The 14,714-nt window shown below is 26.2% G+C and overlaps 1 protein-coding gene across 1 annotated transcript in view; it reads right to left on the bottom strand.

The window, feature by feature from the left end:
• Nucleotides 1-13,438, bottom strand: part of LOC113791928 (teneurin-m-like) — a 38,388-nt gene extending 24,950 nt beyond the window's left edge. The window contains exon 1 of the mRNA XM_075823105.1: nucleotides 12,830-13,438. The gene's annotated coding sequence lies outside the window, so the exon portion shown is untranslated. The remainder of the gene's footprint in view (nucleotides 1-12,829) is intronic.
• Nucleotides 13,439-14,714: the final 1,276 nt, after the last annotated feature.

The raw sequence follows: 14,714 nt of genomic DNA, 5'->3' as shown, positions 1-14,714 counted from the left end.
TGAACGTTGTTATTTACAGTTTAAAATAACAATATTGAGATCTAGATTTTAATATTATGATGATTCAAAAAAAAACAAAATATACACAAAAAATATCATATTCTAAGAAAAAAGGTTCAGATTTCAATCTAACCTATAGAGAGGAAAAAAATCAGAATAACAAATAGAAATATAGGAAAAGATGAAAAAAAGAAACATGTTATTGTAAAAGAAACCAAAATTGCTTTCCATTTTGTTTTTTCGCCTAGATGGAAAATGAAAATAAAACGCAAACAACATCATATTTGTGAAAAATGGAAAACAAAAACAATTGATATTCCAAAGACCAGCAAAAAAATATCAATATCATGGGTGGCAGATGACCAGTTTTGCGATGCGGATCAACTATTCTCAAACTGTATTTATTTGTTTGTTTCATTCAAATTTGTCTATAGATTATCATTTCACCGAGAAAAAAAAAGAACTTCTTTTTCATTTGTGTGTAATAGAAAAATAAAAAATTCAAGCTGTTACATTTTTTCTTCATCCTGAGCATAATTATTAAATTAGTGTGTGAGGGGATTGAAAATGCAACGAGTTGAAAAAAAAAGATATTTCGCTACACACTTGATTTAGTTTTCTACGACTAAAAAAGAAAATTTGGACTAATTTTTTCCTCACTTAAGCAAAACACATTGAAAAAAAAGAGAATCGCCTTAATTAGCGAATTGGGTTTAAAAAAAAATTCACTTTTTTACGAAAGTGAAAAAATTTCCTAATCAAATCAACTTAATGGATGAAAGTTTGTGTGCCAGTTGAAAAAAAGAACATCAAAATTTTGAAGTACATAGAATCCATAATAATAATAATGATATCGACCGATGAAATAAAGAATCATTCGGGGTTTCGTTTCGGGAAGAAGCAAAAAAAACCGAATCCTATTTGTGTATATTCACTTAACATTGTAAACGAGAAGAGAGGAAAAATACGGGATTTTTTTTTGTCTATGATTTACTTTTGGACCAATAAATTAGATTTTTCTTTGCCCATACACCATCATCATCATCAACATAAAACAAATGAAACGAACAATTTTCTTATTGGTTTTGGTTACCAATTTTTTTTTCATTCTCTCACTATGATTCTCAATCTTTTTTTCTTCTTCTTCGATTATTATCATTATTATTATTATTATTATTCGTGTGTGGTATATATTTTCAGAAAGGAAAATTGGCTCAAATTATTGGATCATTCATTTTACTCATTCACTCATTTCGCTTTCACTTACTCACTCACTCAATCATAAAATTTTTTTTCTTTTTCTTTTCTTTTTTTTGGTAATATATTTCATTTCAAGATCCTAATTGAGGGTTCATTGAATCAAAGACGAAAAGAATACGAATAAAGAATTAGAGAAAAGAATATAACTAAAAATGGGCGTTGTATTTTGTCATCATCATCATCATAATCATAATAACAGAAATCTTTGTTTTTTTTAATATTAATATTTTCGTTTTATATGGGTTGCGTAATCTTATTATCATGATTATTATTATTATCGTCATCGTTATGACAGCCAAAATAGCCGACCAACTACACTATACTTTATTCAAGCAATCAGCCAAGCAAAAACAACAACATAAAAAGAGAGACATAAAAATTAAATCAAATATACGATTATGGATATATGAAAATTTACCAGTGAAGAAAAAAAAGTGTATAATTTAAATTATTATGATCACTGTCAACAAATAAAATTTATGTGTATGCATAACGGTATCACATATCATGGAGAAAAAAACCAAGATTGAAGATACAAAAATCAAAGAATAAAATTCTGTTCTATTCTATAGAATTATGATCATAAAATTCTACTAATACAGTGAAAAAGAAATGTACAATCAATTTTGTTGTTTTTGTTTCTTTAGTCTAGTTTGTCAAATTTGTTAAATAATAATCAAATAACCGAATAAAGAATGTGAAAAGATTTATTTATCTTGATTTGCTAAAACTAAAGAAAAAAGATGTTCAAAATCAAATAATGAAAAATTGAAGTTTACAATTGATAATGATAACTGGAATATGATGCGAATACGTATGTGATGAAAAATTGAATGATGTGCAAAAAAAAATGATGATGATTTTCATTGACGCTTCGGGAAAAAATGTGATTTGTTTTCGGTGTGTGTGTGTCGTATGGAATTTTAAAAACTTGGAAAAGATCTTTGGAAAAAACTTGAACATAAACAAAAACCTAGAGACACACCAACATTAATATTGTCCAGCATTATTGGATGAAATAGTTTTAGTTTTTTTTTCATCATCATCATTGATATTGATGAAAAAATCTCATTAAAAATGATCAGTAACAACCAATAAAAGTTTATAGAAAGAAATAAATAGCCAATGATGATGCAACTAACTAAACAAACAAAAAAATCAACAACGAAAAATTTTTCATTCTCCACAATACGGAATAGTTCGTGTGTGTGTGTGTATTTGTTGAGATAAACAAACAACAGAAGAACTTGAAGAAAAATCAAGCAAGCAAAAAACGAAAAGTTAATAAAAGTTTCTATCGTTCTCACTTATTCTCGCTATTTTTTGTTTTGTTTTTATTTTTGTTGTTGAAAATCAAATCATCAAAGAATCATAATAAAGACCATTGATGATGATGATGATGATCATAGAGAAATAAATGTAAAAGAAATAAGAAAGTTAAAGTGAATCTAATTAGAAATTAATTCAATTCGAACGACCAAATGTTAATGATGTTTGTATGTATGTATGAATGTCTGTGTGTGAATCGACATGAATTTCTTAGTACAAAAATGGGAAAAAAATAGAGTGAAATCCCAAAAGATTTTTTTGTTTTTCGTCTTATAAAATATATAGAGAGATGGAATCATCATTTTTATCAAATTTATTTATACAAAAGTTGAAACAAAGTAAAAAACAGAATACTACTGTAGCTCAAATTACCGCATCATTCACCAAAGAAAAAAAACCGTTTACAATTGAAATAATCAAAAAAAAAGTTAAACAGAGAAGTGGATGCAAAAACAAAAATGTGACAAACAATCAAAGTGAAGAAAAAAGTTTTGCATAAATATCATCATCATTATCAAAAAACTTGTCGATCGACAAATGAGAAAAACATAATAAAAATCTATCATTTAAAGTATTCTCCAATGATTTCAATGATGATGATCATCAATGAAATTATTCAAATTGTTTTATTATCATTTGAATAATTACAAAAACAACAACAACAATAATCGTCATCATTAACATTAGACAACGAGAAAAAAAGTTTCAGACATGCGATGTATGTACGGATGTAAATCGGTTGCGAAAAAAAACAAGTAAAACAAAACGGAAACGTATGAAATTTTTCATTAATTTCCATGATATTTAGTCGAATAATGATAATATGGGCTTTATTATTATCCAGAAATGTGTTTGCGTAAATCCTACTTTTATTCAGCAAGACAATATTTGTTCGGTCTGTTTTGTTGTGGATTTAAATCATAATTTACAATATAAAATGGCTTTAGAAAGAAAAAAATTCTGGCGATGATAAAATGATAAAAGATGGCATTCACCATACATGTCCATCACATTACAGTAGCCATTAAATTTTTTTTTCATTTTGTTAAATGAATGAAATTAAATTTGCTTTTTTTGAAATAAAATTTTTTAAAAAATATTATATTTTTGTTCTGGGATAACTTTTGGTTGCAAAATGTATAAAATGAAACGTGAAAATTGTTTTAGTCAAGAAAATGGATGGAAATTGAAAGAAAAAAATTAATTTAACCAAACGTAATGTAATGTCATGATTAGTTATCATCACGAACAACAAAAATGGTTTCAAAACAAGAAGAAAAAAAACGCCTACACCAACATAGACAACATCAATGTGTGGTATTATTTCGTATTCCAAATGAATTTTCTTCTTTTTTTTTCACGGGTTTCTTGGATACAACGGTGAAAAAAATTCACAAATTTTGTCATTTCAAAAAGTGAAACATCAAGGAAAAAGTAGAAATTTTATATGCGAAAAAATTTGTGTGTGTAGAAATCCAATATTCAAGAAGATATGTTTTTTCCTTGTTTGAATGAAAATTATGTGAAAAGAATTTGTCTTTTGGGTGAAGGTTTTTTTTTGGTTGGTATTCAAAGAAAGTTTCATTATCTGTTTTCATTTTACAATTATTATTATTCATAGAACATTCTTTCTCGTATCCAAAGATTATGTTATTTTTTCGGCTCAGTTTTTGGTTTGTTTTCATTTTACTCAATTCCGTTTCGTTCTGTGAAATGAGAATACTATTTCGACTGTAGAAGTCGTGGTAGTCTGCAAATAGACAATTTTCACATTTTTTTCCTTCTTGCATAATGAAAATATTGTCATTTTTAATCTAATAATAATGATAAGGAAAATGTTTCAAAATGAGAAAAAAATATTAATTTTCAAAAATTCTAAATGTTGAAAAATGTCATTGAATGCGAAACGGAAGAAAGAAAGAAAGAAATTCTGTTTAAAATTGAAAAAATATTTTGCTTTATCATTCGGAATGTGGAATGAAACCGAAATGATGATAATCGTTTGAGGAAGAATCAATATGGCCGATATGCAATGTTGATGTTTGATGATGATGATGATGATGTTTATTATTTAATCATCAGCCAATAACAACAAAAAAAACCATTGCCAACTATACAAACACGATTGATTAATGATTTTCATTTCCTTTCATGAACATTCAGAAATAAAACTGAATATAAAAATTGATGATAACCAGAATTCTACCATTTTTTTTTGTTATTTGAAAATTCTAAACTTTCAAATGAGAAAATGAGAACCAATATATTAAATACTGAATTGATGTGTGTCTTTTTAATGTATAGAAAATTAAAAGTTTAGATATCATTTCAACAAATGAAATGAAATGAAGAAAAACAGAAATGTTTTATATATTTGGAATTAAATAAAGAAGAAGAAGAAAAAAAGTTTCAATTGTCAATTAATAATACTATTGTTGAACAAACTATTTGGACACACACACACACATCATTTTCTATTTAGTCCGGAAATCATCTGGAGAATTGAAATTCATGGATTTTTGTTTTTTTTTCTTCTTTTTTCGAGTTTGTGTTTGGCTCGTTCATAAAAATAGAATAGGAATTCCATTCATTAAATAAAATAAAATGAGAGAGTGAAAAAAATTTTGGAATGTCCAAATGATCCACCAGAAAAAAAGATTTGGATTCAATTTTTGTTTTGTTTTTTTGCACTCTTCAATGGAATATTTGCACTAAAAACAAATCTCTTTTTCCATCATTGATTTTGAATGCAAAAAAAACGGAACAATCGAATGTATAGAGAATTTATGTGACAAAAAGTAGGAATTTATTTATTTATTTTTGTTTTGTTTTGTTTTTGAAATTTTCTTTTCATATTCTTTCTTTCACTATTTGTATTTATTATAATCCATATTAATTTAGGCATCATTAGGTATCAGTAGTGAGCAGTAAACGGTGAAAAACATTTTTTCAATGTACAACCAAAATCTGATGCAAGATCTTTTTTTCAAATTTATTCCGATTCCATTCTCATAGGATGTCATTAAAAACAAAAAACAAAAAAGTTTCTTCCCAAAAAAACAAAACAAAACCAAATGAATTGTTAATATAGAAATGACAAAAATCTTTCAATAATAATGAAATGTAGAAAACGGTTTTCCAATTTTGAAAATGTTTTGAGACAATCATATCTTATGTTCAATGCCTGTGTGTTTGTATTGATGCAATAGTCAAATTATCCGACTTACTTTATTTACTGAATTTGAATCGAATTTTTTGAAAAAAATAAGTAAACAACGACAAAGTTTTTTTTCAAAAAAAAATCAGAAAAAATAGTCATAAATTCAAATTGATGAATGTCGGATTTTTCTTTTTCTAAAACAAAATACAGAATAAACAAACAAATAAATAATATGAAATAGCTGGCGGAAAAGAACAAATGAATAGAAATGAATGATGCAAAAACTGTTCTGTTTATCTTTATATCTTTTTGTTATATTACTCACGGGAATAATAACCTGTATATATTTTTATTATTTGCCATCATTTTCTCTGAATCCTTTGATTTTTATAAAATTTTTCACTTTATTTATATTGTCACCTGTATGTGTTTGTTTGTCAATAGAGATCAGTGAAAAAAAACAGATGAATATCTGAATAGCCATTTTGTTTGTTTTTTACATTTTAAAAGAATACATTTATCATCATCAAATTGATGATGATATGAGTTTTGATTGGGAATAAATATTGCTTCAAGCCTTTTTTTCTTTCAGGAAATGGAAAAAATGTGAATCTGATCATTTGTGATTGGAACAGCGAAAAAAATTCATGTCAAGTTCAGTTCAAAGGTTTTGAACTTTTTTTGCTAAGAAAAAATGTAAATGTTTTTTGTCTTTTTTCCCTTTATCAAAGGTTAAAGAAGAATAAATGAAAAGGAAATTCAAATCGTGTACAACTGATTCAATATATACTACAATGGTTCCAATTACAATTACTTTAAACAAAATGAATTCACAGGAGAATATTTTTCATCAATAACAACAACTTTATACATAACCCGAACAAAACAATGATATGAGTCTGAAAAAATTGAATTTTAAAATTTTTTTCCTATTCTATATTCCGTTTTGTAATGCAATTTTTTCCTCTCTCTTTTTTACTATACATTTTTTCCCATTTACAGCATCCTGATTGAAGATTCTTATGATGATGTAGACGATGATTATCATCAACAACATCATGGGCGGAAATCGATCTTGTGAGTGAACTTTTTTTATTGTTGTTGGTCTTGGTAGACATTTGAAATATACGAATGTTAATTTACATAAGTTACTAATTTACAAACAACATGTATGGCCTTGTAAGTTTTACTATAGTGTTTTTCACTATTTCACAACAGAATCGACCAGGATGCTTGTAGAGAATTTCATTTGTTATCAAAATTTTTTATTTTTATTATTATTTTATTCTATGAAAGACTATAGTAAAACGGAGGCAAAAAAAACATGTTTATGTAAATCAAAACATTTGATTTTTTTTAGGTTGTTGTTCTCGTGAATATTTTGTAAAATTATTTTCCGTTATTGTTGTTGTTCATTCTCAATTCTGTTGAACTAAAGACATTGTTGTTTGCACTGTTAACAATAAATTTGGAGAAAAATTCCGGAAATTGAAAAAGAATTGGAAAAAATTTCGAGGAAAATAACGATTCGAAATCGAGGAATCGTATGAATTTTTGATTTTTCATTATTATCATTATCATCATCATCATCAAAGATGCTGAAAAAACCAAGTGGAATGTTGCATTTAACTTCCGAAAACAATATGTGATATGCATGCATGCTTCCTAGATGTATTGACGACAATATTGAAAATTCCATCAATGATGATGACAAAATGGGCCATGCTATTAAAAACGAAAAACTTGACTAAACTCTTGGCCTCTTCTTTCTCTTTTTTTTCCAGTTATTTTATTTTCTACATTAAAAATTTTTTTCATTTCATTTTTATCGAACCAATGAAAACCTATTTTTTACTTGGAGACAATTTTTTTTCTCTCATTCAATTTCTCAATTTCCCTTTCGACATTTTTTCTCGGGCAGAATAACAACAGCACAGAATTTTTTTTCTTGTGACAAATGTGATAAACATATAGAGTGAATGAGAATGAAAAAAAAGAATCGAATAATGATGATTATGGAATTTATATGTTCTGTGTGTGTGTGTGTGTTTTTCGAAAAAAATCCACTTATGAATGACAAATAAATGACAAAACTATGAAAAGAAATTTTCCAAAAAAAAAAGGAAAGAATAATGAAGATGTACTAGGAAACTAAAGATAGAAAAAAAAGAAAACGATAAATAATGAGCGAGAAAAAAATGGATTCCAAGAAAAACAACAACCGTAAACCAACCAAAAAAAACCGAATGAAAAAATAAAAATAATCATCAATGAAAACAACAACAAATCGACCGAACCAGGAAAAATTTTTTTTTCTTCAAAATTTTAGCTATTTCGTTCAATCGTTTTTAATCACAACAACTTTTTGTTTATAAATTAATATTTTTTTGTATGTTCATAAGTCCATATGTGATCCTGATGATTTGACAACTTTGGCATCCAAAATTCAATGTTGGCTTACATCCTATTTATTCAAATTTTCTTTTCACTCTCGCTTCCATAAATATTATCAAACAGTATGGTTGGGATAAAAATGGCCATTATTCGCTGTTCATAATGAGAATTATTATCATTATTTTGTTTTTCTTTGAAATTTTGTTTGTTTTTTGTTTTTGTTTCGTTTCATAATAATGCAATTTGAGCCTTATGGTAGTGTTTGTAATGATGATGCAATAATGAAACAAAATAAAATAAAACTTTTTTTTCAGTTTTGTTGTTGTTGTTTTTGAATAAACAAATACCAACAAAAAAAATGAACAACATTTCAACAACAACAAAACAAACAAAAACAATGATGATGATGACGAAGATACCAATAAAAGTTGGAACTAGAAGAAAAATTTTTTAGAGTTTTTTTTTTGTTTTGTTTTGTTCCAGAAAAAAATGAACATTATCATTATGTGGGTTCCACATACGCACACAGTGGATCTTTTTTTAATTATTATGTACATTGAGTTTGTTGATTGATGCCCATTATCAACAACAACAACAAAAATGGAACCAAATACGGCTGTGGAATGAAAAAAAACGAAGAATTTTATTTTTCATTTTTTTGTTGTTGTTGTTGAATAATGTGAACATTATATAAGAATGGAATCACATTATATTTATTTGGGTGAATAAAGTAATTAAAGTGTTGAATTTCTTTTTCGTTTTTGGTATTTATCTTTTTTCTGTTCATATATTGTATATTGCAGAAATAAATATTAACCTCAGATCCATTATTTTTTTCGATGATTATATGACATAATCATTATTGTCATTAATGTGAATAAAACAACCCAAAAATATTTTTATTCACTATCACCAAACATATATAATGAATGGCAATTCTAATAATGATAAGTGTGTGTATGATCGAAAATATTTTTCAGTCTATTTACATATACCATTGGTATTTGTATATTTTTTTTGAAATCAGTGACAAATTCGGAGTGTTTCGAAATCAGTAACAATGGAAAGTATTATCATTAAATAATGAAAATCAAGATTTTTATTTTTTTCGTTGTTACTTTAAAAATAATTCAATTATCATTGTGTTGAAAATGAAATCAAACAAAAAAAACAGGTAAAATGAAAGTAGATTTTATCCGAAAACATCAATTGAATTTATTCACTGAACTGATATGATGAGTAGAAGATGGAAAAAAATCAATCCATTGAAGCGAATAAAAAAGAAAAAACTTTCATCATAAAATCAAACAGATATGGAGAGAAAAAAAGATACAAAACGAAAGAATGAATTTATTCTCGTATAAATATTCTTGATGATGTATAACGAAATAAAATAATGATAAGAATTCATTTTGTTTCTGTCGTCATATATGTAGAATTTTGAATTTGTAAGAATAAGCCAAAGAAAAAGGAATCGATAATTGTTATTCATTTTAATTGAACTTTTTCTTTCCTCAATTCATTGTTATTGTTTTCTTTGAATAAATTTTTCAGTTCTGATATTCATGATTGACTTGCGAACAGGAATTTATCTTGTTTGGGTTTGATGGTAAACAAGGGAAGAATAATATTAGAAAAAAATAGATCATTCATCCGAAATAAATAAACAAAACAATCAATTATAATTATAATAATAATGATGATGATCAATAAATGTGAACGAGATTGTAACAATCAAAACCATAAAGAATCTGAAAGAAAAATCGATATATTCATTATACAGAATGCTTTCATATCATCATCATCATAAGTTTGCGTTCTATTCTCTTTACTCAAATCCATCATATCAATAAGAATTTTAATGGAAGCAGAAAATCGAAAAACAAAGCAAAACAAAACAAATATTTTATCCAAGAATCAAGAATAAAATTTTAAATATGAATATTGTTCATTCATTTTATTTTTTTTTTTTTGCTGAAAAATTAGACCGAAATAAGCAAAACAAGAATTTCCATCATCATCATCATCATCATAATCATTGTGAATGCAGCGCACACAAACAAACAAAAACGATTAAATGTTTTTAGTAATATTTCCTATTCATATTGTTTTGTTTGTATCAATTCAAATGGAAACAACAATAAAAGCAACAACAACAACAACAAAAAAGAAAAAAAATAAACAAACGAACCAGAAAAAAATGAAAGATTATATAATTACCGTTATATGAATTATTTCTGAGAGAGAAATAGTGAAAAAAAATTATTCCCAAGAAAACACACAAAAAAATAATAACGAAAATTCTCATTTATTTCAAAACAAACCAAAAAAGAAACGAAAAAACCTTATACATTAACAGTTAATGTAATGACATTTTATTCATCATCATTCTCGAAAAAAACGAACGAATAAACAATAGACAAATCTTCTCTACGGCAGGCACAGAAAAAAAACATCATCATCATAAGAATCACAGAATTCAATGTAATATGATGCAATTGAAATTGTATTGAAGTATGAAAATAGACAGACAAATGAAAACAAAAACGAAACGATGATGATGGTCTGAAAAAATGGCAAATAAAACTAATTAATAATAAATATATGAAAAAAATGGTGAAAGTTGAGCAACAGCAACAGTAAAGAATAAAAGAACCCAAAAGAATAAACAAGCAAATTCGCACGGATGGCCAGAAGAAGATGTGTAGAGATAGTTTATTTTCATGTGTTTGTTTGTTTTTGTTTTGTTTTGGATATAAAAAAAAATATTATTATTACGCTATATATTTGGGTGAAAAATGTGATGAAATGATAATAGAGAGAAAGAGAAATGGAAAAATAATTGTCAAATACAATGAGTAAAAGAAAGATACATGAGAATAATTGCTTTGCTTATTTTCTATTATATATTTATAATGTCTGGTGTTTTGGTTTTTTTGATTCTTTAAATCTATTATTATTATTACTATTGACTGTGTTATCGCAACGAAACAGAATTTTTTTCTGTTGAAAAAAAATCCAGTAGTCTTTATTGATGTAGATGATGCGAATGGTCAAGCATTCAAGCATCAAAATGTTGTTGATGAAATCATTGTATGTTCTAAATAAAGGTAAATATTTGTTTTCTCAATTCATTTCAAAACCAAAATGGTGATGAATAGAAAGAAATTCACAATTTTAATTCTAAAATTAAGAAAAAAAATCTGGTCAAATAATGGATAAAAAAATATAAACTTTTCCTTAAATATGTTCAATGTTTTTATTTGTTCAATTATTACATAAACGAAAACATTATTGATGATGATTGAATATCAATTGATTGGATTTAATATCGAACCATGTATAGTGAAATGAATGAATAGTTTATTCCTTTTATATGCGTTTATTCTGCCCGAAGGTTTGTTATAGAATTTTGCCATCATTTTTAAAAATATAACAGTGAATAATAATTTTGTTGAAAAAAAAGAGGAAGCAAATTGATATTCGATTAAAGATTGAGAATAGATCAGCAAATAATTTCTGCGTAGAAAAAAATACGTTAGTTTTATTCATTCATTGATAATATTCAACAAAAATTGACAGAAATGAAAATGAAATGATTGAACAACAATATTTGCTATGGAAACATTATGAAAAAAATGAATTCTGTAGAAAGCTTTTCTATTTGATAAATAAATATGAGAATACAAAAAAGTCTATTCATTATTATTACATAATAAAGATTAAAATTCTTGCTTTTTCTTACTTTTTTTAACATACTAACTGTGTTGTTGTTGTTGTATACGAATGGATTTTCAATAAATTCAAAAAGTCAAAATTGAAAAAAATAACATTCTTACAACTGAAATGATTCTGGTGGTGTGTATTTGTGTGTGGGTGGGTAATAGGAAAGACAAATTTTAAATCCATCAAAAATAGAAAAAATTTAAATGGATTTTTCTCTGTTTTTTTTATTGTGGAAATGGCGGACAAACAAAATGTAGCAAAGAAAAAAGAATCAATCCAAAATTATAACATTATTATTTTATTTCATTCGAAGCAATCCAAACAAACAAAAAAAAATCGAAAAAGAAGAAACAAAAAACTACTGTAGATTTCATTTTGTTTCATTTGGAAACATTTCAATAACTATAGTATTCTTGGAATTAATTCCTAAATTATTTTATTTTTTTCGTTTCGTTTCGTTTCATTTTTTTTGCTTTGTGTTACATAAACCATTTAACAACCAAGTGTTAAACACACACAAACGACACACATATTGAAACATGGAAAAAATTGTCATCATCATCATCATCATCAACAACAACACCGATTTGTTTAATAGAATCTGACATTACGTTAAAAAAAAGAGAGCAAGCAAAAGTGAACCAGAAAAAAAAGAAAAAAAAACGATAACAACCCGATGGCGACTTTAATGATCTTTTAATGACCCCGAACAGACCGACCAAAGATTGTAAAAAAAGTGAAAAAAATAACCGAATGAACAAGCCTAACCATTATCATCATCATCATGGATATGAACGTCAAAAAATCGAAACAAAAAAAAAAGAATTTTTTTTTTATCAATAGTGATTTTTTTTGTTGAACATCTACTTCCGAATACATCAAAATATATTAGGGTTTTTGATAATAATTGACAAAAAAATTTACCATTTAAAAAAATTGTTCAAACATAAAGTTATTTACCGATCAGAATTATTATTATCAATGAATGATGATAATCAACATTTTTATTTTACATTGACAAGCAAACAAACACAGTAAAAAACGATGATTGCATTGAAATCTCATACTAGCCATACACACAATAAATATATGGACCATGGATCAGAAAGACACACAAAAAATTCACTCGTCATCGAAATTTTTTTTAATGTTTGGAAAAAAATCTTGTCGATAGAAATTGTCATCAAATCAACAACAAAAAAAAGAGAAAATTCGATCGATTCAACGATGATGATGATGACACTATTATTACTATTTGTTGTTGTCCAATACAAACTGTTGTTGATGGATGGATGGATCAATCGTTTTGTGGATCGTTCAAGTGTCTCAGTACATGTTCACAGAACCATAAAGCTGTATATAATTTCGATAAATTTGATGAAATTATCACTAAACAACAACACTGGATTGTCGTGAAACTAGAAAAAAAATTTGATCCAAAATAAATAAGTAAAAAAAGAATCTAGAATAGTAAACAGGAAAAAATAAAATAAAATAATCACACAATTCAAAAACAACAATCTGATCTGATCTGATGATCGACGTTTGATCGAATGAAACCAAGAAAAAAAAACATTACTGAAAATGCTGACTATCCTGATATACGAATGATATGGCACCACACACGCATAGATACATTTGTTGGATCCTGGATTCTCAATATAACGGACGGATTTTAAATTTGTAGTAGCGGTTGTATGATGAAAGAAATATAATTGATATATTCAGCAGTGGTAGCAGATTGTTCTGAAATATAGCAAAAAAAAAAAATTATTGTTGGAACTCATATACCACTTGTGTAAGATGTATCCATCGAACCATGTGCACATCGTTTTTTCTTTTCGTCATTTTTTTTCATGAAATTTCTATCAAAGACTTGAAAAAAACAGAACTGTTCAGAATTGTTCAAGTATCTGGTATTAGTTGTTAAGTAAGCTTAGATTTGAATCTTGAAAAGTAACGAAAAATTATTTGCTGAATGAATATGATGATGATGATGAACAGATGGATAAACATGATGGATTTTTTTTGAAATATAAACGATAAACATTATCTACAACGATAGTAATGCATTAGATATCCACAAAATATGAAGCAATCAAAATTGTTTTGTAAACTATATAGAGTTTTTTTTGTTTATTAATTTGATTTAATCTAAGATATTTTCAAAACAAAAAAAACAATACATTAAGAATAGGAAAATTTTCCATCATTTTTTGAGAATAATCATAATTGATTTAAATAAATAAATTAAAGATGTCAAATGACATTTGACACCGGAAACCGGACATTAATTAAGGTTTGTTGAAAATGAAAAAATTTTCATGCTCAAATAAATTGAAAACAAAAATAAAATGATCATTATATCTGGAATATATCATCATTGTCAAATTGTAAAAGAATGATGATCAAAATAATTTGTTATTTTAAATGAGTCATAGTCACGGATTCTATATATGAATATCCAGTTGAAAGAATACAGAAAATCATTCCAAAATTATGACCAATGTCAAAGTTCAACTATCATCATCATCATCATCATCACGGATGGATTGTTGCAACATTTAGCCTTCAAACTTTGACTCATCATCATTATCATCAAAAGCTGACGGCTTATTCTCACTTTCCCTCTTTTTCTTTCTTTTCCTGTCCAAAATGTGAAACAAAAAAGAATGAACAAAACAGATAAACAAACAAACCAAAATAAAAATAGACAAGTAAAAATAACAACAAAAAAAATCAAATGAAAAAAAACCGGAAAAAATATAGCCAATGTTTGAACGCAATTAGGAATTTAGCGACTTATCATTATGAATGCCCACCAAAGATATTACTAGTGCTAAAA

The sequence above is a fragment of the Dermatophagoides pteronyssinus genome, unplaced genomic scaffold, assembly GCF_027571235.1.
Source record: "Dermatophagoides pteronyssinus isolate colony J.1.1.1.1 unplaced genomic scaffold, Derpt_VIB-CSIC_2022.12 sq0023, whole genome shotgun sequence".
NCBI classification, from domain to species: domain Eukaryota; kingdom Metazoa; phylum Arthropoda; class Arachnida; order Sarcoptiformes; family Pyroglyphidae; genus Dermatophagoides; species Dermatophagoides pteronyssinus.
Note: the sequence above shows the minus strand (reverse complement) of the source record. Positions and strands in the feature narration are given on the sequence as shown.